Source organism: Equus przewalskii, chromosome 4 (genome assembly GCF_037783145.1).
Source record: "Equus przewalskii isolate Varuska chromosome 4, EquPr2, whole genome shotgun sequence".
NCBI lineage: Eukaryota > Metazoa > Chordata > Mammalia > Perissodactyla > Equidae > Equus > Equus przewalskii.
This window is the reverse complement of record NC_091834.1, coordinates 70,276,215-70,288,910: the sequence shown is the minus strand read 5'-3', so window position 1 is coordinate 70,288,910 and position 12,696 is coordinate 70,276,215. Positions and strand designations below refer to the sequence as shown.

General features: G+C 37.8%; 1 protein-coding gene across 4 annotated transcripts in view; it reads right to left on the bottom strand.

The window, feature by feature from the left end:
• Nucleotides 1-12,696, bottom strand: part of ZNF277 (zinc finger protein 277) — a 118,343-nt gene that overhangs the window by 26,235 nt on the left and 79,412 nt on the right. The gene's annotated exons all lie outside the window — the stretch shown is intronic.

The following is a 12,696-nucleotide window of genomic DNA, read 5'->3' as shown; positions in this document are numbered from 1 at the left end:
TGGGAAGAAATTGGGGTATAAGCACAAAGAAGTATATGAGTGCTGACAATATTGCAAATTTCTCCATTCCTGTCCTTGTATCAAAACTTCAAGTCTACACTGTTAAATGCCTACAGAATACTCTAGTTGGATAGCTATGTAGCTCTCATCTGTACTCGATATTTTATTTAACCTTGTTAATCCCCAGTTTTTTCATTTTTAAGATGAAAATGAAAATATTATCTCACAGCATTGTTTATAGGATTAAATCAGATAATTTATGTAAAGAGTTCAAAGTGTGCATGGGTCATTAAATGTTGGATTACTGTTATCCAGCCAACATCAATTTCTACTGCTTATTACCCATCATCTCTTTGGTAACTACTGCCTGCTTTGTCTTCTGAAGGGATGTGAAAACTCTTTGAAGTCAAAAGAAAGTCTTTATGATGTTCTTCTTCTTCTTCTTTTTTTTTTGCTGAGGAAAACTGGTCCTGAGCTAACATCTGCGTCCATCTTACTCCACTTTATATGTGGGATACCTACCACAGCATGGCTTGCCAAGCAGTACCATGTTTGCACCCGGGATCCAAACTGGCGAACCCGTGGCCGCCAAAGTGGAATGTGCAAACTTAACCACTGCACCACTGGGCTGGCCCCTTTATGCTGTTCTTTTTTTTTTTTTTTTTTAAGATTTTATTTTTTTCCTTTTTCTCCCCAAAGCCCCCGGGTACATAGTTGTATATTCTTCGTTGTGGGTCCTTCTAGTTGTGGCATGTGGGACGTTGCCTCAGCGTGGCTTGATGAGCAGTGCCATGTCCGTGCCCAGGATTTGAACCAACGAAACACGGGGCCGCCTGCAGCGGAGGGAGCGAACTTAACCACTCGGCCACGGGGCCAGCCCCTATGCTGTTCTTATATTACACTGGTATACTACTCTCCAGCTTCTCTTATAACAGGGAGCTCAAAATAGGAACTTCATAAAGTTTATTGCTGATTCTACAAATATTTATAGAAAAGCATAAAAATGAGCTAGTATCTAGAAGCTTAATAAATTCCATGTGGCATTTCTGGAACTGTATCACCAAACACCAAGAAATGTTAATCCACTGAAGAAAAAAAACATTAAGAAGCCACTAAGATAAAAATCAATACAGGGGCTGGCCTGGTGGCGCAGTGGTTAAGTGTACACGTTCTGCTTCAGTGGCCCGGGGTTAGCTGGTTTGGATCCTGGGTGCAGACATGGCACCGCTTGGAAAGCCATGCTGTGGTAGGCGTCCCACATATAAAGTAGAGGAAGATGGGCACGGATGTTAGCTCAGGGCCAGTTTTCCTCAGCAAAAAGAGGGAGATTGGCAGCAGATGTTAGCTCAGGGCTGATTTTCCTAAAAAAACAAAAAAGCCCAAAAAAACCCCACTTCCTTAAAGATTTTCAATAAAGTTCAATTATCAAAAAAAAAAAAATCAATTCAATAAACTTCTGGTTTCAGCCACAATGGAATAATGAATGTCACACTTATCCTTCCTCTGTAAACTACTATAAAACAAACTGCTTTATATATTTTATCTATTTTCAGACATTGGAAAACAGACATTGGAAAATATCTTGAAAAAAATAATTGATTGTCAGTTTTCTGTTGGGTCGTATTTTCCAAAGTGCAACACAGTGAAGTTAAACCCAAATGAAGTGTAGCTACCTCACTGGGCGGAGAAAAAAAAAGATTGGAGTTCAGGATACTAAAGCAAGTGGAATGTGTGGGACACACTACTAGAGAGAAGAGAGCTGCAGAGAAGGAGCTCAAGAAAACTGCACTGGGATTCTTTTAATCTTTGTCCAAATATTGAAGTGTACATGTATAGGGCAGGACCTCGTGAGGCCTGATAGAGGAGTTTCCAAGGGCTGTGAAGCTTAATGGAGATTCCAGAAGTTACAGCATTGGAATAGTTGGACTTGCAGGATGAAAAGACCTTGCTCAACACTTCAGGAATACAGCAAATATAAAAAAACACTTTTTAGTTCATTAAATTTAGGGCTTTGTGCTGGTATCATGTGGATGGATAAAAGCAAAAGAAATAGCAAGGGTAATGCTGATGTATCAATTTTAATTATTTTTTTTCTGTGTGAGGAAGATCTGCCCCCAGCTAACAGCAGTGCCGATCTTCCTCTACTTTGTATGTGGGATGCCTCCACAGCATGGCTGATGAGTGGAGTGGGTCCACACCCAGGATCTGAACCCGTGAACCCTGGGCCAAAGAAGCACAGCGCATGGAACTTTAACTACTCGGCCACAGGGCCAGCCCCCTAATTATTGCTTTTTAAGTTTAAGCAAATCTTACATAAAAACTGAAATTGACAGTAGAAGTAAAATAGAGATATTGGAAAAGGAAAACAACTTTTATAAACATCCATGATTTGACTAAAAAAACGCAAACATGTTTCAGAGCCCTATATCGACAACTTTGTTAGCAGCAAAAACAAAAACTCAGCAGATAAAGGTCTTGAAAAAGATCGCTATTACTACTCTGCAGTAAGGCTGAGCATGTACTTTCTCTGCCTGCTTCTCTTGTCAGCCCACATGACCTGTTAGTGCTCATTAAAAATCATCATTCTGGCTCCTATTTCTTAAGCTTGTGATGATATAACCCAAATTTGGCTAAAGAAAAATCTTACTCAACTTAATATTTCCCTGGTTTTGACTCAGCCAAACATAAAAGATCTGTGAGTCTAAACCAGAGTGATACTAAGCCATTTAAGGTTTTCTTTGGCCAAATTTAAATTTTATCAGCTGACCGTGAATTGCACATCCTGAGTGTAGACACTTGAAGTTGGAATAAAAACTGGTTCTTCTTAGGAGAGCCTAATTTACACTTGGGTAAATTAGAGGCAGCACAGAATAGACAGGGGAATGAAGAAAGAAGCTGCTTTAACGGCAAGTGACTGAAATCATGCTGTTCTTGTTTGTTCTGGGGCTCCTCTCACGTGGTGATGACGTGGTACAGTGGATTCTTGGCTAGTTTATCTGCGCTACCTAAAACCACAATAAGAGAAACGACAGCTCTGGAGTACCTGTGTTGTCTCTGATCTTGCAGGCTCTATACAACCTTAATTTTTACCTAAGTTCATTCTTTCAAGATCTGCCTTTTGTCCATTGCACAAACTCTTTTTAAACTCTTTCCCAGACCTTCTTCCAAGCTGAGCTGCTTAAACCGTTTGTTCTGCCACCTCTGCTGTTTATTCATTTGCTAAAAACTCATTTTAATATCATCAATGTCAGCAAGAGCTCTATAATTTGGGAAAATGGACACAGTGACTAGGTAGTTCAGTTTTAGTTGGGTTCTCTGCTCCAATTGCTGAGCTCCAACTTGTATTCTTGCCACGTGACTCTTCCGGTTGCAATACTGTGAATACTCTGACTATTCCTTCTTGGCTATTTTCCTGTCTCCTCATTAACATATTCTATTTCTACTAACTACATCTGACCTCTCTGGAAAGACTTCCTTTATGGCCAATCTTGCTCAGTACTGGCTTTTTAGAATTTGAGAATTGAAAGGGGACCTCATGAAACTATTTATGAACTCCCTACAAAGAGATGTTAGGGTGACTTGTTTAAAGCTACATAGCTATTTGGTGCCAAAGATGGTGATAGTTTCAGGACATCCCATTTGCTCCTTTTTTTCCCTCAGAATGTACCCACTGTAGCATAGGTAGACACATAGCATATAACAATAACCTTTCTATGTAGTGAACAAACAAGTTCAGAATCAAGGGGATAGAGACCTGGAGAGACAGAGTATGTTTCTTACAAAATATCCACGTGAAAGCTTCATTAGATGAGTCTGATGTGGATTAGCTTCTCAGTATTTGACTTTACAACACACTAAAATAACAGGACAGATAATATATACAAATATAATTATGCTTTATTCCTGACAATTAGAAAAATAGGTATTCTGGATAAGTAGATTTTCTAGATTGCAGAAATTTTAATTTGGTACTTAAAGGGTTAATAGTTGTGTGCAAGTTGGTTTCCAAGACATTTCTCATTTTTCTCTCCTTTCTAAACTCAAGATGTAATTTAACTGTTCTGTATGATGCAGAGTCCTTGCTATGAACAATCACTACTACATTGTACTGTAACATATATCTTACTTTCAGGATCTCTTTGCCCCTACAAATGACTCTAAACTGTTGGGCTCTTCTGGCTTGATTAACTTCTCACTCTTTTATGGCCATCTGTGTTTATCTCCTTTTATTCACTGAAGCTTTTCATCACTGTCAATGAGTCTACTTCTGTACCCAGGAACTGGCTCCCTCATCTACATCTCCTTTCCATTTGCTATTTGTTATCCTCTCTTTAGACCTCCTATTCTTCTCTTTAACCTAGAACAAACTTTAAGAATTCCTAAAATCCAGCTAAAGAAAAATAGATAGTCAAACTCTATGGATAAAATTAAGTCAAATACGTTTGGTACCCAAGAAAGAGTAGCTCCCGGTTATCTTCTTTGGATAGGCTTTGTGGCAGTTATTTTCATCTGATCTCTTATTTCTGGGTTTTCTGCTATTTGGATCTACTGAGGTTACTAGACACCAGACGGACAGGTTATAGATAAGACTTTCCCTATACGTACATTTTAAAAGTATGTTTACCTGATGCATGCCCAGAGGGATGGAAGTCAAAATTTGATTGTAAATGGACCTTGAAAAATTAGTCCATAAATATGTAATGGCTATATCTGAAAGTGAAACAACTAGAACTTGTACTTGACAAAGGCTTAAGTAACGCTAAACAGCTCCTTGTTTTCTACTGAATAAAATCCACAATCTTTAGAATGGCATTCTCAATGCTTCGTACCTGATTCTAACCTAGGTTTTGAAAAGCCTTCTCTGACATTACTTCCTCATATAAACCCTGTTATAAGGAAAAACAAGAACATCTACTATAATTTATTTGTATATTGTTATTCTCAATAGCGGTTCTCAATTCCCTATTATGATTTCTCAAGACACTCAACGGAAAGAGAAGTAATTGTTCTCTCTTTTCTCCATCCATCATTGACTACTGGAGTTCTCTATCCTGATCCTTCAGAGCTTGGTTCAAATGCTACAACTCTGTGGTGAGTGGAAAGAACAATTGACTGGGATTCAGGCGATCTGTATTCTCATCTTGTTTTTGTGACTAACTAGCTCTTAATATGGGCTTAGGCAAGTCACTTCCTAGAAATTAGTTTCTGGTGATCTCTAAATTGCTTTAGAAACATTCTACAAATCATAAACATGACTGTTCCTGACCACTTTTGTGCTAGAAGTGATATCTCCTTCTTTTGTCACAGTTTATAGCATTCCAGTGGCATCTATATTGCTTGATCTTTAAAAAAGCTGTTTCTCAACCATGTCTACCAATAGAACATGAACTCCTTTACACCATATGCACACAACTTCTTACAGTAAATTCTTAATAAATACATGACAACTAAATTTACACCCCAGCTGCAACAACATACACACTCCAAATCTGAATGCTTTCTTGAAAATCAAACTGGACTTCTCAAAGGAGAGGAGTTTATAAAACACTTGATTATCCCTTACTGACACAGGATTGGCACTTATCACATGGCTTATATTTCGTATATAATATAAAATGGAGAACTTTTCACAGCAATAGTAGGTTGATATTATTTAAACAAAGATAATAGCCTACTGTACATGTAAACTACTCTAAAAAAGGAGTTATTTTTATTATTGGTTATGATTTTAAGTTATAAAGTTTTGGCTTTTTTTTAAACTCACAACTGACAATTTTTAGAAATATACAGGCTACTCAGAGAATTTTATATTGCTGTGGGATACGGATTTGGGGAATATGTTTTTACTTTTCTTTTCAGTTAATCATTTGTACTATTAATACTGTATAGATAATTTTTATAACTACTGAAGGAGTTCAGAAGGAGTCTCTCCAAAATGTGCCTCTTTGGCATGTAAATTATTTGAGCTGAAGACAATCAAATTTCGAAGGACTCAGGAAGAGCTTTTTACCTCCCCCTTCACTGCCTAAAAGAACTTAGTTGGAGGGCCTGGTCCAGGAAGACAGCTATCACCAGAGATAATTACAAAGAGTATGGGCTAGGTGTGGTAACCTAGGAGGAGCTCAGCAGGGACTATTTGTTCAAATTCTTCTCTGTGTCCCAGTGTCTCTGCATGGCAGAACAAATATTTGTTTACCAAATATTTGCTTTTCCCATTTTCCTGTGGATTGTCTTCCTTCCCTTTGAAGTGCCAAATCCCTACCCTCTTTTCCTTAGCTCAGGATGTCATATAAGCCTCAACTGCCTGACTGTCTTGGACCCTCTCATATCTATTTGAGGCTCCTGTATGTACATAATTAAATTTGATTTTCTCCTGTTAATGTCTTATAACAATTTAATTAACAGATCAGCCAAAAGAACCTAGAAGGGTAAAGGAAAAAGTTTTCCTCCCCTACGTATATATCTTAAAAGCATAACTACATGTTTGTTACTAAGAGGACTTTTTGAGGAAAACAGGAGATACAAGTCAAGATAAGAAAATAAACTAGAACATAATTATTTTTTCCTTATTCTTTAAAACTATTAAGAAATGAAATAACGGCAACATGCTTTCTGTCCTATCCACTCTAATAAAGTCTACTCTATTAAGTGCCTGTGCCTCATAAAACAAATAGGAAATTATCCTTATTTCTTAAAATAGGAACACCAAATACATTATATATTTTGATTGATTACAATTTTAATCAAATTTTACTTATACGTAAAATAAACCATATAAAGATGAAAAAGAAATTATTTTAATTCTTCAACTATTATATCTGTAATAATTTTCTTCCTATTGTAATCAATTCAGTAAATTAAGAAGAAAGTTCTCATTTATTTGTTGAAATTGGTTTTGCTGACATAGTTATGCCATAACGTGCCAAATGAATTAGTAAACCTGGAAGCTATTAAAGTTAGGTAACTCTGTCACTGTCTCTTTTATTTTCTCACCAATTTTTTTATCATGAAAACTTCACAAACAGAAAATTTGAAAGACTAGTACAATGAACATTCCTATACCCAATATCTCCATTCAATAATTGTTACTATTTGCCACAGTTTCTCTCTCTCTCTCTCTCTCGCTCTCTACACACACACATATACACACAATACACACACATATATTTATGCACTATACACCTTTTGTTTGTTGAACCATTTGAAAATAAGTTTCAGACATCATGACACTTCATTCCTAAATACTTCAGCATCCTCTCCTAAGAATAAGGACATTCCCCTACATACAAACCACAATACCATTATCATTATACCTTAGAAAATCAACAATAATTCCAAAATAGCACAACCGTCCAGGCAATATTTAAATTTCTTCAATTGTCCCAGGAATGTCTTTCAATGTTCTTCTCTTTTCCACCTCCCACCAAGGCCATCCTAAGTTTACACATTTCATTTGTTTGTTGGGAGGACTGCCTCCAAATCCGTTTTTTTAAGAAATAATTTTTTCATCCAATTTCCTCATGCTCTAAATCTTGAACCACAAAATAACTCAACAGCCTAGGATTTAGGGTTTGATGTATGGAAAAGGGAAAATTTTCCAAACTAAATAATGGTCTTCTAAAGTATTTGGATGACTGGTAGGAAAACCTTGTTCATGTTACTATTTTATGTAATCAACTCAAAATGTACTCCATCAGAGAATAAGTTTGCTGAGGGCAGAACTGCTTTATTCATCTCTGTAGTCCCCAGTGTGCTTCACGGACACGAGTACAAAATTTGAACGGAGGTGCTCTGCTTCCTCTGATCTCTACTTCCTCAAATCCCTTGAATGGTTAGGAGGAGTCTAGGTAGAAGAGAGCCACATTGTCACTATGTCCTAACACCCTTATTCCCATTGCCGTTAACTTGTATGATATGAGAAAACAAAACTGAGCCTTAACAATTTTGTGCTTCCTTCTTCTGCAGCACATATGCTGACAGCTGCTGATCAGGCATTAGTGAGGAAGAAATCGAGTGGAAGCCACTTGGGCAATCAAGAAAAATATTTTTTCTTTTCTTTTTCTTTCTTTCTCTCCTTCCTTCTCTCCCTCCTTCCTTTGTAAAGCTTGGTATCTGATAGCATTAGTTGTAGCATGTTTGAAGTCACTCATGAACCAAAAAATATAATATCAGGAGATAATCCATGGAAGGCATCACAAAGATGTGCAAATCAAAGCCCACCAGCTTTTACGTTTTATTTTTCTAAAAAAAAATCTCATGCTGGGTAGGTATACTAGATTTTATTCATAGATTTACAGAATAGAGGGATGAAGAGAATGTCACAGATGTTATATGTTTGAACTTTTCAAAGCAGCTGATGAAATCAGATAAAATTTTCATTACAAAATAGGCTTGGATAAAAACCATAGTTGTATGAATATAAGATCAGCTTATGTATTAGGCAAAAAGTCATAATAACAAGCTGTATGTTTGTGTAATTGGTTTAAAATGTCAAGTATGGTAGCCAAGGGGTCAGTGCATAGTCTTTCATCTTTATTCATAAACTGAAAACAGAAGAAACATTAATGAAACAGCAGATATAGCAGATGGCACTCAACATAGTCATAGGGGACTGATATATAGGTAGAAAACGAAAATGAGAGCTAGGCTGACAATTATAAAAATCAGCCAATTTAGGAAAAAGTAATTTAGAAAATGTCAATTTAGGTAAGTATGTGTATACAAAAAGCAAAAACTGATGCTTAGAATGACAAATCCAATGGAAATAGTTGCATTAACATAAGGAAGTAGAACTAAGGCAGATGTTCTTAATTATAGATACCAAAAACATTTTATAGATACTGACATATTAGATTCACAATAGTTTTCTGGCTGAATGGCTCTATGAGTGCTTATGAGAGAAAACAGCACACACCTAAGGTTCCCACCCTAGCCCCAAGGAAACAACACGGCAGAACCTGCTAGGAATTCTCAGTCTAGGATCCCAGTTGAGCTCCTTCAATAGAACACAACAAATCTCCCTACTAAAGTTAGAGCAGTGGCCCAAATGCTCCACAGGAAGGCAGCAGAATCTCCTATCCTCCTGCTTTCTATTTCCAGAACCCTAGATTATCTCTAAGGTATTTGGGATTATTTCATTTACACCTCCATCTTGTTCTAATAAGTGTTTCAAGCTGCTATAAAACAATGTAGCATAAAAATGATAGTAAAAAAAAGAAAAAAATGGAGTAGGATGGGCACATGAATTGAAGATAATAAATAAAAAGAAATATACATGTACATGTAGCATACACAAACATACATACACACACATATTCAAATTTAAAGGTGGGCCCCAAATTTGGCTATCATCTTTCTTAGAAAAGGGAAACAGATCAGACACAGTTTTAGGTAACAGAGAATTTGATTGGCTTTGTCCCCGTTACTGGGAGGAAACCTCTAAAGGAAACCTCTTTGTAATTTTTTGAGCGACTGGAGTGTCTTTGTTATTCACTATGGGACCCTTGACCCCACCTGATAGTTTATGCTAACTCGGGATGGGGCTGCCATGCCCTAAAGACCATCCATGCTATCTATTAGTTGGTTACGGTTTTGAGGTGCATGATACCAGCCTGATCTCAGGCAGGGGAGGGGAACTGGAGATTGAGTTCAGCCATGTGGCCAATGACTCAAACACTCATGCTTGATGAAGTTTCAGTAAAAACTTTGGACACCAAAGCTTGGGTAAGCTTTCCCGGTGGGCAATACTCCGTGTATTATCATATACCGATGTGCCAGGAGGGCAACATGTCCCTGGGGATGATGGAAACTTTGTGTTTAGGACTCTTCCAACCTCACCTTATGTATCTCTATGTTTGGCTGGTTCTAATTTGTACCTATTTCTATAATAAAGATGTAATCACAAGTATAGTGCTTTCCTGCATTCTGTGAGTTGTCATAACAAGTCAATGAACCTCAGGTGGTACTTAGAATCCACGAATTTGTAGCCAGCTGCTTAGAAATGAAGGCGGCCTGGGGATCCCCCAACTTGCAACTTGTGTTTGAAGTGAGCACAGTTTTGTGAAGTTTGGCCTAACTGAGGAGCTAAAAGTCATTGAAAATAAGTATACTATGTGATATAATGGACAATATACTTAGAATAAATAGACCAAACAAGATGGACTGTTTTTCATATTGATCCTCAAAACAAGTTGACTCTCATGCCAAATCACATTCCAAAACTCAGTGAAAGCAATGCAGAGAGGTAGGGTAAGGGTTGTCGTGACACACTACAGATACCTGCTTCCTCCTGATTGGAGGCTGAAAGTTTAATACTATCTAGAAAAATTATGAACTTCCTCAAACAATTTTCTCTGAACATGGTTTTTACAAATACTTATTGATGATAATCTTGACTTTGTCCTTCCTGTCAAGTACCTGGCATGTTGCTTTTATAATGTTGTGGATGTTGTGTTTCTAATGTTGTGGATGTAGAGCCACAGGCCTTAGAAGGTCATTGGGAGCCACTGGGGTTGACACTCTCTTATAAAAACTGCCTAGTCCTAAACATGAACTGCAGCTTGCATGGAAAGACATTTAATTCTCTGTCAAAAGTGACTTGAGAATAGCCACACACTAGACAAAAGAGTCTTCTAAAAAAATAATTTTTAATCCCTACCCTGCTCTCCCAACACCAACTACTGGCCTCCAAAGTTGAACTTCATTTATCATGGTCACAACTTTTAACATGGATGAAATTTTAAGTAAGGTGTCGCCAGAAGCCTAGCCCTGATTGGGTGGGTGGGTGGTTGTCAGAATCTTATGCAAAGAACACCTGGCAATGAAGGACATAATTTGCTGGCATATAGTCCAAAGACAAGCTCCTCTCAAAATGTATACCAAGGTAACTAAATGTAGCAATTTATTGTTACAATTATCACTGATAACTCAGTAAAAAGGGCAAGATTAGACACCAAACAATAATAGATTTTAGAATTTACTTATGATTGCTAGTTATTAGGGTCAACTGTCTCTCGTCAAGCTATACCTCATTTAGTAGACAAATACATGTGTGTGTGTCTTTTTGAACGCTATGAAAGGAGGAAAAGCATCTACTTTAACCAAAAGTGGCACTTAATTACTAAGATATTAATTAAAATAAAGAGGAGGGAGGAGTTGTTTCACTCAGCTTAGGATGCAGAAAGCCACAAGAGAATATCCTTATAATGAGAAAAAGCTGGATAATCAAAAACAAACAAACAAACAAACAAAAGAATCATGGCTTATTTTGAATCCAAAAAGCTTAAGTCATAAGGCAACCAAACTGAATTCCAAAATGTGATAAGGCTCTCTGAGGAGAGGCAGGGACTCATAAACTATTTTACCCTTGGCAGAGCATGGGAGGAAAAGACAAATAGGAAGAAAATAGCTGGAATTTTAAAGAATTCTTACAGGCTAAGTCCCTGGGAGCCCTAGACACAAAGGGGTACAGCTCTTTTCCATGGGTTTTCTCCAAGTTCTCAAGAGAAAGACTGGGAGTAGGGCAAAGAAATATAAAGAGCCCTACTTGCTTCCTTCCTGGGACCATTCTTTAGCATACAAAGCAAAAGCTATAAGCTACTGGGTAAAGGGCTCAAATCCTGCACTGACACAAAACGGAGGTCTGGTACTGCTGGGGAAGGGGTAGGAATGCTGAGAAATAAAACAACATTATTCCGGAGTTCTTTCTGAGCGTACAATAGTGTTCTGTGGTATAAGTGCTGGATGTAAAGACAGGCCTGGAAGACTCTAACTTGCAGTCTGTCGAGCAAATTCTGCAATGCATTTTTCTTAGAACATTCAAGAAAGTTACAGGCATGTATTTTAGTGTTAAAGAATCTAAGTATTAAAAAATAAATATTTAAGATATTTAAAATTTATGGAAATGAAGATTTGTCTTTTTAAAAGATGGGGTAGGTTTGGCCACAACCTGATGGAATGACAGCAGGGAAAGAAGGCAGACCAATGAGACCTGTAGCACCATCGCTTGGTCATTCTGTTCCCCTAATATGTCCAGGGACCAATAAAGGTCCAGAGCGTATTTACTTTTTGCTTACATGCTAGGATTATAAAAGATCCTCTTGGGATAAAAGATCCATTTAGTGGTTAAGTTCACACACCCTGCTTCAGTAGTCTGGGGTTCGTGGGTTCAGATCCCAGGCCTGGACCCACATGCCACTCATCAAGCCATGCTGTGGTGGTGTCCCACATACAAAATAGAGGAAGATTGGCGCAGATGTTAGCTCAGGGCCAATCTTCCTCACACACACACACACACACACACACACACACACACACACAATCCTCTCAAGAAAAGAGATAAAAAGCATGAGCATTCAGGGATCTTAGAGGAGGAAAGACCTTAAAGAAGACTCAATCCTAGAACTGAGGATTTTCTTAAGTTTTCAGCCATGAATAAAAGTTCAGGGTGAAAAATAAAACAGTGGCCAGTCAGCAAAATGGAGGCTTAAAAGTAATAAAAATCAAAATTTTGGGGGCTGGACCCGTGGCCGAGTGGTTAAGTTTGCACACTCTGCTTTGGCCGCCCAGGGTTTCAACGGTTTGGATCCTGGGCACGGACATGGCACCACTCATCAGGCCATGCTGAGGCCACGTTCCACATGCCACAACTAGAAGGACCCACAACTAAAAATACACAACTATGTACCAGGGGGCTTT